This window comes from Ipomoea nil, unplaced genomic scaffold (assembly GCF_001879475.1).
Source record: "Ipomoea nil cultivar Tokyo-kokei standard unplaced genomic scaffold, Asagao_1.1 scaffold2694, whole genome shotgun sequence".
NCBI classification, from domain to species: domain Eukaryota; kingdom Viridiplantae; phylum Streptophyta; class Magnoliopsida; order Solanales; family Convolvulaceae; genus Ipomoea; species Ipomoea nil.
In genome coordinates this window covers 770,290-791,400 of record NW_017619122.1, presented here as the reverse complement: position 1 = coordinate 791,400, position 21,111 = coordinate 770,290, and the positions used below count along the sequence as shown (strand labels likewise).

The 21,111-nt window shown below is 46.0% G+C and overlaps 1 long non-coding RNA gene across 1 annotated transcript; it reads left to right on the top strand.

Moving 5' to 3' along the window:
* Window positions 1–478: 478 nt before the first annotated feature.
* LOC109155196 lies at window positions 479–4,474 on the top strand. The gene is made up of 3 exons (XR_002049874.1): window positions 479–580; window positions 3,073–3,076; window positions 4,464–4,474. It is a non-coding gene; the product is annotated as an uncharacterized LOC109155196 (long non-coding RNA).
* The last annotated feature ends 16,637 nt before the right edge of the window (window positions 4,475–21,111 follow it).

The window sequence follows — 21,111 nt, the reverse complement described above, 5'->3', positions numbered from 1 at the left end:
AATCTGCAATTCTCAGACTTTTTTAGGTTTGCACATTTAGTATTAACATTTTGCATATTTTGCATTAAAAGATTGCACTTGCAAAAATGCGAAAGTGCATTGCACTTAGGATTTTGATTTTAGAGTTTATGACTGCGTTTTTTTGTTTTTTTTTTTTTTTTTTTTTTTTTTTTTTTTTTTTTTTTTGTTTTGTTTAGTGGTTCACTTTTTTCTGCTTAAGGTCTAGCATTTACGGTTTAGATTTAAAATTTAGCTTTTCCGTTGATTTTATTTACTTGGTATGCATATTTAAAAATCTAATCAGATCCGTCAAATTTTAACAGTTATATATATATATATATATATATATATATATATATATATATATATATATATATATATATGAAAATATCATTTTTAATCCATCGACTATAATACATGTAAGTATGTAACAGTTTTAGTCCTTGACTATTAAAATTTTCAATTTTCGTATATTACTATTCAATTTGTATCACATTTGGTCCTTGACTATTAACATTTTCAAATTAAGTGCATGACTATTCAACTTGTATCATATTTGGTCCTGCCGTTAAATTTTTCGGTCAAAATTCCGGCTAATTTATTTAATTTTTATTTTAAAAATTATTTTAAAAAATTTTAAATTAAAAAACTTATAAATAAAAATAATATAAAATAATAAAAAATGCCCCCCACCCTCGTTCTTCATCTCCGGCGGAGACGAATGAGGAGAGGGGTGGCTGGCGTTCTCTCTCTCTCTCTCCCCCCCCCCCCCCCCCCCTCTTCCTTCTTCGTTTCCAGTGGAGACAAAGGAAGAATGGGGAAAAAGAGAACGTCGTCCACCCCACCCCTTTCTTCCTTTGTCTCTGACAGAGACGAATGAGGAGGGGATGAGGTGGCTATTTTCTGTTTTTGTTTTTGTTTTTTTAAGGTTTTTAATTAAAAAATTATCAAAATAATTTTAAAATAAAAATTAAATAAATTAATCTGTCACAGGTGACTTGGCCGAAATTTTGATCGGAAAATTTAACGGCAGGAAAAAATGTGGTACAAGTTGAATAATCATGCACCTAATTTGAAAATGTTATTAGTCAAGGACAAAATGTGATACAAATTGAATAGTCATGCACCAAAATTAAATATTTTAATAGTTAAGTACTAAAACTGATACATGTATTATAGTCGAGGGACTAAAAATGATATTATATATATATATATATATATATATATATATATATATATATATATATATATATACACACACACACACACACACACACACACACACACACACACACACACACACACACACACACATATATATAGGATCAAATGCTTAATTCCACACCAAAAGTTATATTTATTAGCGAAGGAACAACTTTATTTTCTTATAAATCGCCATTACATTTACGAGACGTTGGGTGCTGGACACGACCTTTTAAACCCTTTATTGGCCTTCCGCCTAATAATCACCCAGCTTTGAGTGCTAGACTTGACTTTTAGCGGCACACACACACACATTTGTACTATTGTTGGGGAAAGCGTCAAAGACCTAGAGAGTTAAGTTTAGCATCCTACTATCGAAACATGTCAATGACAGCTATGCAAGTATAAGAAATTGAAGATCTATCTTTTTTTACTACTAGTATTTATGAAGTATAATTTTTGACATTGTGGTAAGCACTATTTTTGACAATTATCAATCTGTATAATAAATTTAAAGTTTATAATGATATTTAATTGAACTTTCAATGTTTGTTGCACAATGAGGAAATGTTTAACTTATCTTTTTTTATTGTAACATTTGTCAAAAAGTGAATTTCAGAGTTTTTTGTTTTATTTTGTTTTGTTTTGTTTTTTTTTAAAAAAAAAAAAAAAAAAACAAATCTCAGAGTTTAATATTATGAGCAATCCTAAAAAAAGGCTATTTGAATGGGTAGTGTGATGTGTGAACCTTCAATTCCCAAAAGTCTAAGAAGTCTAATCATGGAAAAAGATTATTGCAAAAATTGTTGCCGATAATGTTTTTAAGATAACATATTCTACTTCCCCCAAAGATCACAGATTCTTGAGACCCTGGCCAGTTGTGCACCCTGCTAAGAGTATAAAGGAAACTCCACCACACACCTTAGAAAATGGTTTTTAGTATATGATGGGGTGAGGACCCCGGCCCAAGAAAAATTGGCCCAAAGAAGAGAGCCCAAGACAGGAAAGGTGGGCTAGCATCGGGAGAAGCCCGGAGAGTGCTTGGGCCGAGTCCAGGAATCGGCCCAGGCCCAAGTACGGGGACCTAGTTCAGGATTGCTAAGAAGGGCCCAGCAAGAGCTTGGGTCGAGGGCGAGGAGTCGGCCAGGCCCCAAGCCCAGAGAAAGACTCGGCTCAAGGAGCCGTTGAGATCATCAAAGAGACTCTTAAACAAGGAACCGTTAGGGCATTAAAAGGCCGGACTTGGTCCGGCTGTTACAAGCTTGAGAGAGCCGTTGGCCGACTCAGTAAAAGCGACCAACGGCTCGATACTTTAATTAGTCTTGAAGTCGGCTATTAAGGGCCTTCAAGTCAGTGGGGGAGGAGCCGCTATATAAAGGCTCCTCCACTCTTGTAGAAGGGGGACACAAAAAAAGAGGACCCGGAGAGGGAATAGAAGAGATTCTAAACAAAGCATTTTCTTTCTTTCGAGACACACATTTTATTGAAAGGTGTATCCTCCAGCTAAAGGTTGTGTTGGACCTCCTTGGGCCCGAAAACCCAAAAACCATCACTGGCGCCGTCCGTGGGGATTGAAACTAAGAGTCGCGTGTCCTCCTGAGCAAGGCAAGTTCGAGAAACAACGAGAAGAATTTCAGTCATAAGACGTAAGGAATCAGAAAAGCTCCTAACATGACTGGAAGTCAGGAACAGTTAAGCCGACATAATAGCGGATTGTGGGTGGACTTGAGAAACCAATTGAATCGGAGAAACACTCGGAGCCGGGAAAACGAGACAACGCCGCCGCGCACACCACCGATAAATCAACAACCGCCTCAGGTGCAGCTCACCCCGGAGCAACTACATGCGATCGGGCGTGCCTTCGCCGAGGCGAGTCGAGGAGTAAGAGAACAGTCTGCCACTCGTTTACCGCAACGCAATCAGCAGCCGTCTCATGGGCCTGATGACCGGCAACAGAACCGCCGAGCCGAGAGCCAGCCGGTACAGTCCGTTCATTCTCGGCTAGGTCTGAGCGCCGGACGGCGGTCGGCGAGAGAACGACTAGGTCGGAGGGAACCCAGTCGTGCCCCGTTGGCTGCTCGCGATCGGCAGACTACACGCGAGGAAAATCGTACCAGAAGAACCAGGACTGAGGCTCGCCGTATAGAGCAGCCCGTCCGCAACCGCATCGAACCGGCCGAGTCGGAGGTCGGTGAGAACACGGAATCAACAGGAAACCATCCCCGGGAGAGGGTCGAGGTGGCAAACTTAGTCCAAGAAGTCCGAAATCTGAGAGAGCAGGTAGAGGGAAAAGCCAAATCCCCAGGACGTAGGTTATTAACCGCCTTGCCCTTCTCGGACAAGATCATGTCCTTTAAGATACCGGGTGATTTCAACTTCCCGGAGCAAGCCACGTTCGATGGGTCCGGCGACCCTCGAGAGCATTTGCTGAGCTACCAGGCCAAGATGCAGGTCTTGGGAGTTCAAGACCCGGTCATGTGCCGCGCTTTTCTGCCCACATTAAAAGGCCCAGCATAGAGGTGGCTGGTGGCCAGCCGCCGAGGTCGATACGTAGCTTCGAAGAACTAGCGGTCCGCTTTATGAGCCATTATGCCGCTAATATCAGGCCACAAAAAGACTTGACACACCTAGGCGACATTCATCAGGATGAGGGCGAGTCCTTAAAAACCTATCTGGCCCGTTGGCAGAAAGAAATCCAGTCTATAGAGGAGGTCGAGGACCAGACGGCACTCACCTTCTTCATCGAGTCCCTGCGGTCCGGCCAGCTATACCGAGACCTGCGGGACAACCGCCCGGCTACCTACGCGGAAGCCATCCATATGGCCAACAAGAGGGCCAACACAGAGCAGGCTATAAAACACAAACGGCAGCGCGAAGTCGGCGGGTCTACCAATGGAAAGAAAACGCGAGCCGAAACCAAGGAAAGGCGCCCGGACGCGACCCGACGATCCGAAATCAGGCGACCATACGACAGGCCCGCCGTACACCCCTACTGGCCGGCTCCCAAACGGTCGGTGCATGAAATACAAGCGGTCGCCCCGCCTCCGCCTCAGCCGATTGATGACCGCATCACTAGCGAAGAGACGGGTAAGACTTCTAAATATTGTCGTTACCATAAATCTTATACCCACAGCACAGAAGAATACTTTTACCTGAAGAAGATCATGGAGGGTATCATCCAACAAGGAACCCCGCCTCCTAATCAATGGAGACGGAGGTCGGCCAATCGAGGGGACGAGGATCCCGCCGTCGCCGCCGAGAGTAATCGGGGCAAGCAGCCTGCTTCTGAAGAAGATGCGGCTCAGTGGCGTCAAAACCCGGTTATCAACATGATAGTCGGCAGGCCGGAAAGTGGTGACTCAGCGAATACTCGAAAGGCCTGGGCCCGACAGCTGTATGTCGGGACAGTGTATGGGCGCGAGGAGAATTCTAAGAAGGCGTGCCGAGAGCCCATCATCTTCACCGATAGAGATTTACCGGCTGGTGAGACGCCGCATCGAGATGCGTTAGTTATAGCCATGGACATCAAGGGGGTAGTCGTTCGCCGAATCCTGGTCGATACCGGGAGCAGTGTTAATGTGTTATACCTGGAAACCTTCATGAAAATGGGGTTAACCCGAGATCAGCTGAATCCCATCAAAACTCCACTCGCCGGTTTCACAGGGAATTCGGTAGAAGCCGAAGGATCCATCACTCTGCCAGTTGAGATTGGCAGTTACCCAGACGTACAGAAACTCAGTATGAAATTCATCGTGGTAAATCTGGCATGCTCGCATAATGCTATACTCGGCCGACCGGGTCTAGAGGATCTAGGAGCTCTGATTTCAATCGAGCATCTCTGCCTGAAATTCCGCACGCCAAATGGAATAGGTACGGTGCGCTGCGACCGGAAGGTCGCCCGCGACTGCTACCTGCAAGCCTGTCGAGGAATGGGCAAGCAAGGGATGCAAGTCCATGAGATCACGGAAAGGCCCCCAAAGAAGACAATGATACCTCGCCCCGAGCCGGCTGTTGAATTGGAAGAGGTGGAGATTGATCCTGAGCAACCGGACATGCGGGTCCGAATTGGGGTCGGTCTCCCGCAAGAGGTAAGAGAAGAAATCATAAAAGTGCTCCGAGAACGCCGGCTGGTTTTCGCCTGGGGTCCAGAGGACATGCCCGGTGTCGATCGATCAATTATATCGCACCGACTCGCTGTAGACCCTGAGCATCGACCAGTCGTACAAAAGAAGCGGTACCTGGCCAATGATCGGAAAGAATTCGTAAAAAAAAGAGGTGAGCACGTTGTTAGCAGCTGGACATGTCCGAGAGGTTAAGTACCCGGAGTGGTTGGCGAATGTGGTTCTCGTACCGAAGCCCCGGCGTGGCGAATGTGCGTCGATTATACTGACCTTAATAAGGCCTGTCCTAAGGACCCGTTTCCATTACCGCGGATTGACCAATTGGTTGATGAGACTGCCAGGTCAGCTTTGCTGAGCTTCATGGACGCCTTCAGGGGGTACCATCAGATCTTCATGCACTCAGCAAACGAAGAAAAGACCGCGTTTCTAACGCCGGATGGAGTCTATTGCTATCGAGTCATGCCCTTTGGGCTTAAGAATGCCGGAGCTACATATACGCGAATGGTGGCTCGACTATTCCAGCACTTGCTGGGAAAATCAATGGCCGCGTACGTCGATGACATGCTCGTCAAGAGCCGAGAAGAGAGCAAACATGCGGAAGATCTGGCCGACTGTTTTAAAGTGATGATAAGATATAACCTTCGGTTGAATCCCAAAAAAGTGTGCTTTCGCAGTGCAAGGTGGAAAGTTCTTGGGCTATATGGTCACCAAGCGAGGTATTGAGCCTAACCCGGAGAAAGTACAGGCCATTGTCGACATGCAGCCCCCTAGCTCCATCAAAGACCTGCAACGATTGACTGGTCGACTGGCCACCCTCAGCCGCTTCCCGAGCAAAGCGGCGGATAAGACGGTGCCCTTCTTCGAAGCGATGAAGAGGAAGGAGGGATTCGCTTGGACCACCGAGTGTCAGCAGTCGTTCGAAGAGTTGAAACAATATCTCTCAACACCCCTGGTATTATCTACTCCCCAGGCGGGCGAGCCCTTATTCTTATACTTAGCCGCCTCCTCTAAGGCGGTGAGTTCGGTGCTAGTCCGAGAGGAAGAGCGCGTTCAGCACCCGGTTTATTACGTAAGCCACTCCCTGAAGGCCGCCAAGTCGTGGTATACCGCCCTGGAGAAGATTCTATACGCGTTGGTGATCACCGTGCGAAAGCTAGCACCTTACTTCCAAGCCCACACCGTCCGAGTGCTGACAAACCAACCGCTTGGGAGCGTCCTGCGAAACCCCTCATCGTCCGGCCGACTAGTGAAATGAGCCATGGAACTAACCTAGTATGGGATTGAGTACCAGCCCCGGCCCTCCATAAAAGGTCAAGCCTTGGCCGACTTCTTGGTCGAGTGCACGGCGAGCGAAGAAGAAAAGGAACACGCCACGAAGGACGGTTTAGGCGAGTGGTGGGAAATGCATGTGGACGGAGCGTCGAGTCGACGACACTGCGGGGGTCGGGTTATGCTCATCTCCCCGGAGGGGTTCCGGCTATACTATGCCTTGAGCTACTTGTTCCCGACATCTAACAATGAGGCCAAATATGAAGTTGTGCTAAATGGTCTTCGACTCGCCAAGGCCCTAGGAGTGGAGCGATTGAGAATTAAGAGCGATTGAGGCTAAGAATACGCGGATGACTTTATATAAAGAGCGAGCGGTGGAGATGTTAAAGAAATTCGGAGCTTACGAAATAGAATACATCTCCCGGACAGACAACGTGGAAGCCGACATATTGTCTAAAATTGCCTTGGAGGGAGTACCGGATCATCTTGTGAAGATCTGCCAAAAGGAGGAGTTAGAGCGACCAAGTATCGAGGAAACAACAGTAGAAGTCCAGCAGGTGACCGGCGAGGAATGGGACCGAGAGAAGAACCCCGTGATGTTCTGGATAGAGGACATCCGGCGATTCAAGGAAACAGGCGAGTTGCCGGAAGATCCGGGAGTCGCCGCTAAGGTTCGACGAAAAGCCCCCTCTTTCGAAATCATTGATGGGCAGCTATACAAACGGTCGTTCGGGGGTCCTCTGTTGAAATGCTTGCTCAGGCCCGAGGCCGAAAAAATAATGGATGAGGCTCATAGAGGCATCTGCGCCGCACACCAGGGCGCCCACACGCTTGCCCGAAAGTTGGTCGTCCAGGGGTATTATTGGCCGACCATGATGCGAGACTGCATCGAATGGATATCCAAGTGTGGCGTTTGCCAAGCGTTCGCCAGAAAGGACACTCGGCCGGATACCTTCTACACGCCGGTCACCACGGCTATTCCATTTTCTAAGTGGGGAATCGACTTGTTGGGGCCATTACCAGCAGCTCCCGGGGGCTTGAAATTTTGTGTCGTAGCTATCGACTACTTCACCAAGTGGGTTGAGGCTGAACCGTTGGCCACTATCACCGAGTACCAATGCGAACACTTCCTATGGAAGAAGGTGATTTGCCGCTTCGGCTTGCCCGAGCATATTGTCAGCGATAATGGGCGACAGTTCGACTGCCAGGCGTTTGCTGACTTCTGCCGCCGACACGATATCCGCCATACCAAGGTATCCGTGGCGTACCCGCAGGCCAACGGGCAAGTTAAAAATGTGAATCGAACCATAGTGGATGGAATCCGAAAGAAATTGGAAGATATCCGAGGAAATTGGGCGGATGAGCTTGACCGAGTCCTATGGGCTTATCGCACTACGCAGCGGCGAGCAACCGGAGGGAGCCCATTCTCCCTTGCGTACGGCTTCGAAGCTAAGGTCCCAATTGAAGTGGTCGAGCCCACTCACCGGGTCCGCACTTATTCCGACACGGAGAATGAAGAAAGTCTTCGAGTTGAGAAAAATTTCCTAGAAGAAAGAAGAGAAGCTGCGAGTGCTCGGATGGTCGAATATCAACAAGCGGTAAAAAGATATCGCGATCGAAGGATTCGCCCACGAACCTTCCAGGTCGGCGATCTTGTATTACGAGACCGGCAAGCAAGCCAGCCCGCGGAAGGAGGCAAGTTCGTGGTAAAGTGGGAAGGACCCTATCACATCGCCGCGGTGGTCTAGGCCGGCACATACAAGCTTGAAACTCTGGAAGGCAAGCCTGTGGACCGAATCTGGAGCGTCATCCACTTGAAGAAGTTCTATCAGTAGGAAAGGTTAGTCCATGTATAGGCCCGAGGGTACCGAGAGACTTGAATAAAAGAGTACGGATTACTGATAACCATCGCCCGGACTCGGCAAGAAAAGTTAGGAAACAAGGGCCCAGACCCTTAGTCGTTTCCGTGAAAAAGCCAAGAGGAGTCGCCTCGACTGAGGGACTCGGCGAGTATATAAAGAAACAATGGGGTGCTGACCCCAAAACGTTTCTGAGAAAGAAAAAGCCTAGGGAGTCGCCTCGACTGAGAGACTCGGCGAGAAAAGTTAGGAAACAAGGGCCCAGACCCTTAGTCGTTTCCGTGAAAAAGCCAAGAGGAGTCGCCTCGACTGAGGGACTCGGCGAGTATATAAAGAAACAATGGGGCGCTGACCCCAAAACGTTTTTGAGAAAGAAAAAGCCTAAGGAGTCGCCTCGACTGAGGGACTCGGCGAGAAAAGTTAGGAAACAAGGGCCCAGACCCTTAGTCGTTTCCGTGAAAAAGCCAAGAGGAGTCGCCTCGACTGAGGGACTCGGCGAGTATATAAAGAAACAATGGGGCGCTGACCCTAAAACGTTTCTGAGAAAGAAAAAGCCTAAGGAGTCGCCTTGACTGAGGGACTCGGCGAGAAAAGTTAGGAAATAAGGGCCCAGACCCTTAGTCGTTTCCGCAAAAAAGCCAAGAGGAGTCGCCTCGACTGAGGGACTCGGCGAGTATATAAAGAAACAATGGGGCGCTGACCCCAAAACGTTTCTGAGAAAGAAAAAGCCTAAGGACTCGCCTCGACTGAGGGACTCGGCGAGTATATAAAGAAACAACGGGGCGCTGACCCCAAAACGTTTCTGAGAAAGAAAAAGCCTAAGGAGTCGCCTCGACTGCGGGACTCGACGAAGAAGAGTTAGGAAACAAGGGCCCAGACTCTTTGTCGTTTCCGTGAAAAGGCCCAGAGGAGTCGCCTCGATTGAGGGACTCGGCGAGTGTATAAGGAGTCAACAGGGCGTTGAGCCCAAGTCATCTCTCAGAATCAGAAGGGCCCGATGCCTTAGAAATATTTCTTCGATTTGCGGAACCTTATGGAAATTAATCAAGTTCAAGGCAACACAGAAGGAAAGAGAAGAAGGAAATTTCATTAAAATTCAAAAAGGCCCGAGAAGGAGGCCAGTCTTTACAAAAAGGGGCTATCCCAAAAAGAATAGCCCTAAGCTACTGGGGAGGGGGTGTCGACAGCGACCCCTTCAACTTGTGCCCCTGCCGTGGGTCCAGCTAGGGAACAGAAGAAGGGTCTTCTGCCTGAGGGGGAGGACTCAATGAGATTGGGAGGAGCCGCCACAGGGAGAGCCGTCGGATCAGCAGCCGCCGCCGGTCCTTCAGTCGCCGGGAGAACGTCTATCACCGGCTTGAGGCCCCAGCTCTCGGGGGTAAAAGAGGAGTCGCGGACCAGCAGGGCGGAGTGGATTTCCGTCTGCGCCTCGCGGAAGCCAAGGCGATAGTCGCGCTCGCCCAAATCCAAAAGGAAGTCGTCACCTTCCGGCGTCGCCAGCCACTCTTTGGCGATCTCCTTCTGCCGGTCCTCTATCGCCGCCTTCACGTCCGCCTCGAAGGCCGCCGACTTCTTATAGTCCTCCACCGAGGTCACGGCGATGGTCGCCACTTTGTCTCGCTCCTCCTCCCACTGACGGGTGACCCTTAGCATCTCGGAGTTATGCACTTCCACCGCCTTGGCGTGCTTAGCTTGCTCCTCCAAGAAGGCCTCCTCCATTTGGTGCACCCGAACGGCCATGGACTTCAGCCCGGCCTTATACTCCCTCAGTCGCCGGCTCATCTCCATTTGGAAGGTGAGATTCTACAAGACGACGGGAAGTCAGAAAATTTAAGAAAGAGACCGGAAAAAGAGGCGAGTCGGAAACACTTACGCGATACGACTGGCGTATCGAGGCCTCAACGATGTACTCGTCCCCCAAGGCGCCGGTCGTCGCCACATCCTTAGGAAGAAGGACGTTTGCAGCCCATTTGCGGACCGAGGAATTGCCTTGCCAGATCTGGGCATCCTCGTCCACCTCGTGGCTCAACCGGATCTTCTTCGGAGCCGGCGTGTCCGTCTGCTCGGACTCTCAGATGGAGAAGGGGGCGTCTGTCGAGTCGGCGACACGACGGGCGACGGCGTCAGGTCAACCACGTTGTGCGGTGGTGGAGGAGTCGACCTGGGAGCTGGTGACGGTTGGGAGGAAGAAGCAGTAGCCGTGCTGGAAGCGCGCTGGGTCAGCCGACGCCTCATTTTTTCAGCTCTGTCCGCCATCTCAGGAGTCGGCACAGCAGCCTCGTCGGAACTGGTGGAGTCGGAGTCGTACGGACCTGCGAAAGAAAAGAAAGTCATAAGTATTCCGAGTCGGAATGAGACAGAGTAAAAAGAAGCGAGAAGAGAGAGGCAATTTAAACTACCTACGGTGGCCGCACCCTCCGGCAGCAAGCCACGCTTGGCCATGGCCCGGACTCGGGACCAGTACTTGACGGAGTACGGTCCAAAGCTCTTCAAGAACTCGCCGCCCTGGACCGCATCGTTAGTGAAGACGGCACGCCGAGAGCAAGGCTTGAATAGAGCAGCCGGCCACAGGGTCGGAAAGGTGAAGGAGGAGAAAGCAGGTTGGACGAAGAAATAGAGGAGTTTCCAGTCCTTGATGGAGTCGGACAACCCCTCGAAAAGCTGTCGCCCCGGAAGAGCGGCAACTTGGACGAAACCCGGCGAGTGTGAGCCGACCTTGTTCACGGTAAAAAGATACCGGAACAGGTCTAAATCCGGCTCACACAACCACAAATGGAAGAGGTTTATGAAGCAGGTGAGAAGTCGGTGAGAATTGGGCACCAGTTGGCCCGGAACTACGTTGTAATGACGATAAAAAAAGGGAGAGGAAAGGACACGGAGGAACTCGGAAGCCAAAGGCAACCGAGTGCAAATGAATGCCCACGCAACCCTCGGGTGGGCCGTAAATTTGCCGGCCTTCCGGAGCGAGGACCACGGCCGAAGGCCCAAGGAGAAATTGGGCCATTTCCAGGTCCGTCACAGTAATGACGGACGGAGACCCGGAAGGCCGGACGATTGAATCGAACTTGCCTCGCGGTCGTCCCACTCCACCCGGCAGAGCTGCCACCGTCGTTAGAGGAGCGGGGCTCATCGGAGTAACCGCCCCCGAAGAAGAGGGGGTCGGAGGAAGAGAAGACGTCGATGGAACGTCTGCCGGAAGTTCCATGCGACGGGGAAGAGAAGAAGAAGATGAAGAAGGAGAAGAAGAAGACGGGGAGGTTGCCGCCGGGTTATCGACCGAGCGACGACGAGAAGAAGAAGAATGAGAAGAGGAAGACATTTACCAACCTGGGTGCGGACTGAGGAAAATGCAAAGAAAAGCGGCAGTGCTTGGAGTTGAGTTCGAAGAATTGAGAGAATGTGAAGAGAAGAGGAAGAAGATGGCTATTTAAAAGAGGGAGAAGCCCAAGCGACGGCCACGTGTCACCGCCTCGTTGGAGGAAGCGAGGTGACAGGATGTGAAGGGACGCCGCATTTAATGCCTCAAAAGGCGGGGCGACGGTTCAGGCCTAGGGCTAGCCTGCAAACGGCGCGTTTGCCCTAGGCTAGGGTCGAACGTCAGTGACCCGGCCTGCTAAGCCGGAAGCCCATCGTAGGCCATGGCCTCTGGGCCCACCAGATATGAACTGGAAGCTTCTAGAAAGGCCCGGTAGCACCCGGCCCGTTAGATGATACAGGTCAAGTTCGCGAAAGAGACTTCGGTCACGAGGTCGGCAATCAGATTTGGCGACTCCCACGCCAAGAAAGTCTCGTCGTAAAAGGACCAGGAATCAGCCACATAGATTGGAGGTCAGTCCAAAAAGTATAGAAAATAAGAGTAAAAGACAAGCCAGAAAACGCGCAGTTTATTTAAATAAGTACGGAAAAGTACAAGGCCTAGAACTCGGCCAGATGCAAATTACAGGGAAAGGCGGATCAAGGCTTGGCCCCCTTCTCTGCCGACGGGCGAGCAGTCGGAGGGCCTTCCAGAAAGTACTGAGAGCGGAAAGGCAGAGGACTCGGTTCAGGCTCCGGCATCTCGTCCAGATACACGGCTGGCTTCCCGTCATTGATCATTTGCAAAGGCCTCTCTAGAGCACTCGGCGACATGGCGATACCAAAAAGGGGAGGAGCCTCCCACTTCTCTTCCACCTCTGGTTCTGGATCCTCCACTACCGGCTCCATCTCCACATCGATAGGCTCCCTACACATCAGGTCCAGCATGTCTGGGGGCACCACAATGGGGTCTGAAGCCGAGTCGCCCACCAAACGTCCTCCATTAGCCAGCCTCTTTTGCTTCAGCTTTTCCAGTCGAGCGTGCTCCTGGTTGCGGATGGACCAGCGGCGATCACCATCTCTGTAATTCATAGCTCCGTGACTTCAAAAATGAGGGGTAATTGTGATTTGCACCAACCGTGAAGGGTCCTTATATAGCCCAGTGAAAGCGAATATCTAGGCGGTAATCACGGAAGGAATCGTAACTGACATAACTGAGCTGGATTAGACGGATGACGCGAATCTCTGTCAGAGATTAGTTCCATCAAATTCGCCCGGGAAGAGCGAAATTCGCACGCCGCGCAGAGAAGATTAGATTCACCCGAGATACGGGGAATCTTGCAGATGTCAGACTGAAAAAGGACTGACGACATGACCGACTCCTTGACCAGTCGTCCGGATGGATACACGACAAAACACGAAATATAAGACAGTGCGAAAATAGCATTTTATTGGCAAACGAAGAAGGGTACAAATAGCAAGGAGCTTATTACAATAAGGATAATGAAAATGCTCCTAAAGAAGACCCCTCTGAAATATGAGGCCGACTCCGGACAAGATGATCACTCGCCAGGCAAGGAAGAGCCGCTCCCAAAGGATCCCCCCGATGGTCCAGGTGGAGATGGACAGAACGAGTCCCAGAAGGCTGGCATAAGTGGTGGCACAATCGGCTCCTCATCATCCGGATACGTTTCCAAGTAGCGGACGTAATCCTCATCATTCATTAGGCCCGTAACCAGCCCGTCCAAGTCATCCAGCGGGATGGAGAAGGTCATGCGGAAAGTTAGCTGCTCTGGAACGGCCACTTCAACGAAGGACCCGTCTTGAGAAGTCACTCTGGCAGTTGTGGGAGTAGGCGGATGGTGTGATGACGGGGCGACCTCGCGTCGAGAAGGAGTCGGCGGTTGAGGAGCCGAGGGAGTGGCGCCGGCAGGAGACCTTTGAGAAGCCGGACGAGGAGTCTTCTTTTTGTGCTCTCTTTCAGGACGAGTCCGCTTTGAGGGTAGCGGACGCCAGGGAGACCCAAAGTCAATTCGTTTTCCCTTCAGAGGTGAACGACCCATGTTGGACTTATGTACGAGAGGAAGAAGAGGGGAGGCCATTTATAGGTGCCAAGTCAAGCTGGGAGGATCCAAACGGTCCCACAGAATCCGGGAGAAGGGCAGAGAATCCGGGCATTATAAGGGCCATTCAAGGCACGAATACGGTGATTGAAGGAGACGGACAGTTACTACTTTTCCAAACCCAGGTTAGCGGACCGGGTATGGAAAAGTGAGGGACTAGTTGATGGGGTGAGGACCCCGGTCCAAGAAAGATTGGCCCAAAGAAGAGATCCCAAGACAGGAAAGGTGGGCTAGCATCGGGAGAAGCCCGGAGAGTGCTTGGGCCGAGTCCAGGAATCGGCCCAGGCCCAAGTACGGGGACCTAGTTCAGGATTGCTAAGAAGGGCCCAGCAAGAGCTTGGGTCGAGGGCGAGGAGTCGGCCAGGCCCCAAGCCCAGAGAAAGACTCGGCTCAAGGAGCCGTTGAGATCATCAAAGAGACTCTTAAACAGGGAACCGTTAGGGCATTAAAAGGCCGGACTTGGTCCGGCTGTTACGAGCTTGAGAGAGCCGTTGGCCGACTCAGTAAAGGCGACCAACGGCTCGATACTTTAATTAGTCTTGAAGTCGGCTATTAAGGGCCTTCAAGTCAGTGGGGGAGGAGCCGCTATATAAAGGCTCCTCCACTCTTGTAGAAGGGGGACACAAAAAAAGAGGACTCGGAGAGGGAATAGAAGAGATTCTAAACAAAGCATTTTCTTTCTTTCGAGACACACATTTTATTGAAAGGTGTATCCTCCAGCTAAAGATTGTGTTGGACCTCCTTGGGCCCGAAAACCCAAAAACCATCAGTATATTTAATTTCTTCAAGTACTGATAAGTCTTTTCAGAATTTAAGAATTTTTCAAATAATTACTGTTTTTGGTGAGGGGAATGTGAGATTTACTATAATTAGAAACCAAAGTACCATGTTGGTTTCTCAGTTCAATTCCAAACCCACCACGTCTGCTCCTTAAGTTTTTGCTTATTATATGCTTTAGAATTATATTAAACTACATCAGATAAACCCCCATTTCAAAAAAAAGCCTAATATATTCTCTCTTTTTTAGTTGAGTAACAAGAGTTCCACATTAAAAATATAAGAAAGAATATATTGGTTTATAAAGTTATGAACTAGACTACTAGCTAATTGATTGTATTCAGTATTTTAATGTGATTTGGTCATGTGCATTATAGCTAAATTGGGGTTTACTTTGTGTTCAGCCGGTTATACTCAATCCAGCAAATTATTGTGTGGACCATAACAAAAAGTGTATTATTTTTGTACTGAATGTACATTATATAATATAATGTACACTCAATACAAAAATAATGTACATCCCCTGAATATAATGTACATTATTTTTTTGTTGAATGTACATTATTTTTGTACTGAATGTACATTATTTTATAATATACAAAATATGGTCCACACAACTTGTATGGACCATGGTCCACATAATAATGATTGGCAAAATCCAACATCTTATTATAATGAAGCCTTTGGTAAGATGGATTTGATCAATTCCTACCAAACAATGAAATTGTAATTTCACAACAAATGGCAACTTTGCCATTATTATTATTACCAAAGACATTTTTGTCTTTATTCACTTCTTCATTTTCAATTTCTAGTAATTCTATTCTTTTCTACCAAACAATTGAATTTCAATTTCAACTTTATTCCACATTATTCTCTTCATACGGAATTAAAATAAGTCTTTTCCTCCCTAATTCACTCCTTTCAACCAAACACCCCATAAATATAAGAGAATAAAGTTGCGTCCTCACTATCTATTACACACACATTCTTAAAATCAATAGGTTGCTAGGAGTATTAGTTGTGTGTGCAAGAAAAGGTTTCTTGGCTACACTTCTCATATTGTTTATAAAGTTGAAATGTATATATATTAGTGCAAATTCATATTTTCTCAATGTGGACAAAAGTCATTTTAAAACCTTTTAAAGCTCCATTTTATCATCTTAATGAGTATATTTTGAGAATCAATTTATCATTTATCCATTATTCATATTGAGTGAATATACCAAACTAATCCTCTTAACTCGACTCAGATTGGGATTGGAATGAATCTCACTCAAAACATTACCTTAAAACAACCATTTAAATGCCAATTTTGTTAATTTGTTTAACATTCTCAACTAAGTTGGATACTAATTAAGGAGAAAGGTCTAAGAGACATTGTGATGGGACTTGACTCGCGGAGAGTAATTCAAGCTACCCTATGTCAAGGGATTTAATTTGTACTAGGGAGAGCCAATTTTGACTCATACAATTATTCAGCCTACCCTATATATGTCAAGGGATTACTAGCTAGTAGGTGTGAGTAAATTTTACTAGATGATTGGTGACAGTTTTACTAGATGATTAGCCACTATTATTGGCTCTGTTTGGTAAAATAGTTAGTCTATTGATTAATTTTGACTTATTTGATCACTAATAGTTGGTTGACTTGGTTTAAAAATCAATATATGTGTTTGGTTAATTAGCTTTTTGTACTCTAAAATGTTGAAATTCAAAAAGCTACTTAAAACAACTTTTTCAATTAGCTTTTTGAGAAAAGAAATTATACCAAACAGTTATCAGCTAACAGCAAATTTACCAAACACATTTCTACAATAAATTAATGATATCAACTAGTTATATCCTCTAATTAATCTAATCAATTAATAGCTAACAACCATGTATCAAACAGGACCATTAACAGTAACTTGAGTGAAACGAATTGGTTCATGTGGGGGGGGGGGGCGGGGGGGGGGGGGGGATGTAACAAATTAATGTACTGACCATATTGTGATACTTGGATTGACCAGTAATTAGGGTAGAATAGTGTTTGAACATCCACTAGATATTACTAGGACATTGTTGACTCTTGGATGATTCGAAGTCCAAACCTATGAAGACATACAACACGTAGAATAGGAATTATATTCTATTGTTTGGTTCGCAAAGGAATAGACTTTAGGATTACATTATAGTGTTTGGTTGATTTAAGGAATAGAAATGAAATATGTTTTAAAAGATATAAATACCCTTATAAAAATATGTAATGGTGGCGACGGTGGTGGTAGTGGTGGCGGTGGCGTTGGTGGCGGCGGCGGTGACGATAGTGGTGGTGGCGGCGGCAGTGGCGGTGGCGGTGGTGGCGGCGGCGGTGGTGGCAGCGGCGGTGGTGATGGTGGTGGCAGTGCTAGGGTGGTGATAGCAGCGGTAGCGACAACGGCGTCGGTGGCGATGGTGGTTGTGGTGGCAGTGGTGAAATAGGAAATAAATTTAATTGGGGGTAAAATAGAAAATAGAAACTTTAGGCTATTCCCGAGAACTCAGGAATAACCTAATACTAAGGGGGCCCCTAGGAATCTCTATTCCCCTTGCAAGGGGAATAGGTCATTCCCGGGAACAATGTTCCTGCGAATACAAGTGGTTAGCAAACAGAGGAATATGCCTATTACTGGAAATGCTATGCCATTCCAGGTAGAGCCGTTGAAACGGTCTTGCGGGGCGGGACGGGCCAAAACACACCAAAGCCCGTCCCCGTGACGGGGCGGGCTAAAAAGCCCGCCTCTTAGCGGGCTTGGAATGTGGCCTGCCCGGCCTGCCATGCCAAAGACGCCGCTAGAGGGGCGGGCCAGCCCGCTAGCCAATATTTTTTTGTTAATTAGAAAAGATTTGTTGTACTGTAGGCTTGTTGTTACACTACTGTGTAAATGTTTTAATTTAAAAAAATGACATGCAAACTAACAACATGTATTAAATAATAAATATTAATACAAATTAAAATAACTAAAAACTAATAGAAATTATCCAAACTTTCAAGTTTCTATCAACATTAGGAATTAAAATAAAATAGTTTTGCAAATACTAAACTTCTAAAACTCATAATTCATCAACCATTATATCATTCATATCATGGATGGTTCTTTTCCTTCTCTAACATCATTGATTTGGAAATTGGGAATTGTGAAGCAAGCTGTGATATTTTTAAATATAGATTAGTAGGCCGCGGGCTAAACTCGTGGCCCGCCTGACCCGCCTCGCTTGGGCCCGTGACTCAGGGGGCGTGCTAAAAGGCCCGCCTCCTGATAGGTGAAATAATTAAGAACCCGTCCTCTATTTACGGCGGGACGGAACGAATCGACCCAACAGGTAAAACCCATTTTTGATGACTCTAAGGGTGTGTTTGGTTCACACATAGGAATTGGAATCGGAATGGGTATCAAATACTTGGTAATGGTAATGGGTTTTGGTGAAAGTATTTAACATGTTTGGTAGTAGGGTAGAATGGGAATAGTTACTAATAGTAGTGCTTGAGAATGAATAATGGAATGAAATCCTTATTTTATTTAGGTATGGATTTTTCAATTGATGGGGTATTCGAAACTCATAGTAATGTTCTAAAAACCTATCAACCAAACGACAACAATCACTTTCATACCCATTTCTATGGGCAAAACCCACCAACTAAACACACCCTAATTCTAGGCTTATTCCGTGAACCAAACAGTTCATTAGAATTGTGCACGCCTTTATGTTTTTACTTGTAATATCACCCTTTTGTGTTCTAATTTTCCAACCTCTTCCTTTTTTTTTTTTTTTTTTTTTTCTTTCTTATAAGAAAAAACTCTATTGATTATTTGATCACTTGACAAATTTCTATTGGGATTGATCTTTTATTAACTGGCAAATTTTCATTGGCTAGTATTAAAAAAAGTTTTATTCATATTATGTTACATAAATGCATGTATTACTATGACTCTCTCAACGTATACTTAGAAAGCTCCACACTATCATCGAATTAAAATGTAAAAAATATGGAAATCATAACTTTCAATCTATAGCCAGAATATTATAAAATACAAAATAGTATAAATGTAAAAACGTGTTGAGAGAGATAAATTCGATAAATAGTGTTATTATATTTCGTAATGGTGGGAGAGACATATTTCTTATATTTATAAAAGGTTTTTTGAATTTGGTGCAAAAAATGATAAATAAGTAATTGAATAAATTTTGTAGATTTCAGTCGCTCGGAGAAAAGAGTCCTACCTCCCCAAGGTGGCTTATGGGGTTTACTTTTCTTGATATCATAGACTTTGATTCTCATTGGCATGAACTTTTCTATGTAAAAAATTTATACGAATGTGAGAATAACTTTCCTACCTTTTAAATTCTCAAGAAAGTTTGAAATTTTTTAGCTACCAAACTGTCACGGACTGTTTTTCCGTGATCGTGTAAGACCCAAAAGAATGGGGAAACGGTCAACTGGTTAGCAATGACATGCGGGTGAAGGGGACGTCAATAGTGTTAAGGGTTGTTTTGCCTTAGACGCTAAGGTCTGGCCGAGTCAGTCATGCTGACCGATTAAGTTTGGGGAGCCTCTCGCTAGTCTTAGACTTGACTATGAAGGGGACCGATGCGATTGAAGGGCACAACTGGTTGGGAGATGTTGCTGCTTCTCTGATGAGCCCATGGTAGGGCGAAACCAGATTGGCTCGTATGTGGGTAAAGGTTGATCCGCGGGGTATGAGGGGTCCCGGGATGCCGCACGGGCGCTGTGCGCTGCGCTGGACTCTATGCCCATGTCAAAGTGGTATCAGAGCGGGACATACTTATATTGTTGCGCTGCGCCTTATGGTGGGGTCCTAGAGGTAGGACTATGCGAGCACGGTGGGGCGAGGGGGATGCGCACGTGCTGATGACAGCTCCACTCCGTTGATCCGTAGGAGGCGGATGGGTCTCGCGAGGAAAGGGGACTTGGGTAGCTGCCAGGTCAGTCGAACTACTCTTCGTGAGATGTCTTGACGTTTGTGGCGCGTATGCAATATTTAGTACGGCGATCCTTGGCCAGAGGCCATCTCCCCCTAGCACGAGGGCGTGCTAGATGTTGGATGGGGGAGAGTGTCACGGACTGTTTTTCCGTGACCATGTAAGTCCTAAAAGAATGTAGAAACGGCCAACTGGTTAGCAATGCCATGCGGGTGAAGGGTGCGTCAATAGCGTTGAGGGTTGTTCTGCCTTAAACGCTAAGGTCTGGCCGAGTCAGGCACGCTGACTCGATTAAGTTTGGGGAACCTGTCACTAGTCTTGAACTTGACTATGAAAGGGACCGGTGCGATCGAATTGAAGGGCACAACTGGTTGGGAGATGTTGATGCTGCTTCCCTAATGAGCCCATGGCAGGGTGAAACCAAATTGGCTCGTATGTAAATAAAGGCTGATCTGCAAGATATGAGGGACCCCGGGATACCGCACGGACGCTGTGCGCTGTGCTAGACTCTATGCCCGTGACAAAACGCCCTCTATAGTAACTTTTCACTTTCGCTTTTTGAAAATAGATTATCAAATTCTTTAAATACCATCACTTTTCTTAATTCCCCCATCATTTTATGAACTTTTTATTTTAACCCACGTATTTTTATTTTATTTTATATTATAATGTGTTTGTTTATGAAAGATAGTGAAAAATAATATAATATTTTTTATTAAGCGTTTAATTTTTTTATTATAAAAGTTAGTTATTAAAATAATTTTTTTTATTTATATATTTTGTTTGGCACGTTTTTTATTTATATATAATTATTAATAATTAATAAATTACTATTATAAAAAAATTTATGTCCTTAAAGTCATTTTACATGTTACATGCTAATTTTTTTATTTTTTTTTGAGTAATATTGACCTTATTACATGTAGTATCTGTTCATATATATACTTTCTCAACCTACTGAAGTCCAAGAGTCAACATCTCCCCCACTGAGGCTCAAACACATGACCTCCCAATTAGAAGTGTCATTTACTTCTTGTTACATGCTAAAGTTAACATCTAATTTTATCAGACATCTCCACAAACAGTTAGCCAAACCACTTGGCCAAACCATGTAACACAATTAGCAATCATTATTGCATGGACCATGGTCCATACAATTGTATGGACTATAAATAAAAAGTACATTTTTAATATATAAAGGGTACATTATTTATGTACGTAAGATACATTTTCTGAAAATACATTTTTAATATACTAAATGTACATTATTTTATATAATGTACCTTCAATACAAAAATAATATACCTTCAGTACATAAATAATGTACTTTTAATATATTAAAAATGTACTTGATATTCATGGTTCACACAATTACGTAGACCATGGTCCATACAATAATTTGCCCACAATTAACTATTAGTTAACCGTTAACAACTAATTATTAATCAAGACCATTCTCTTCACTTATCCATCTAGTTAAATTATAGGTTTGATTGAAAC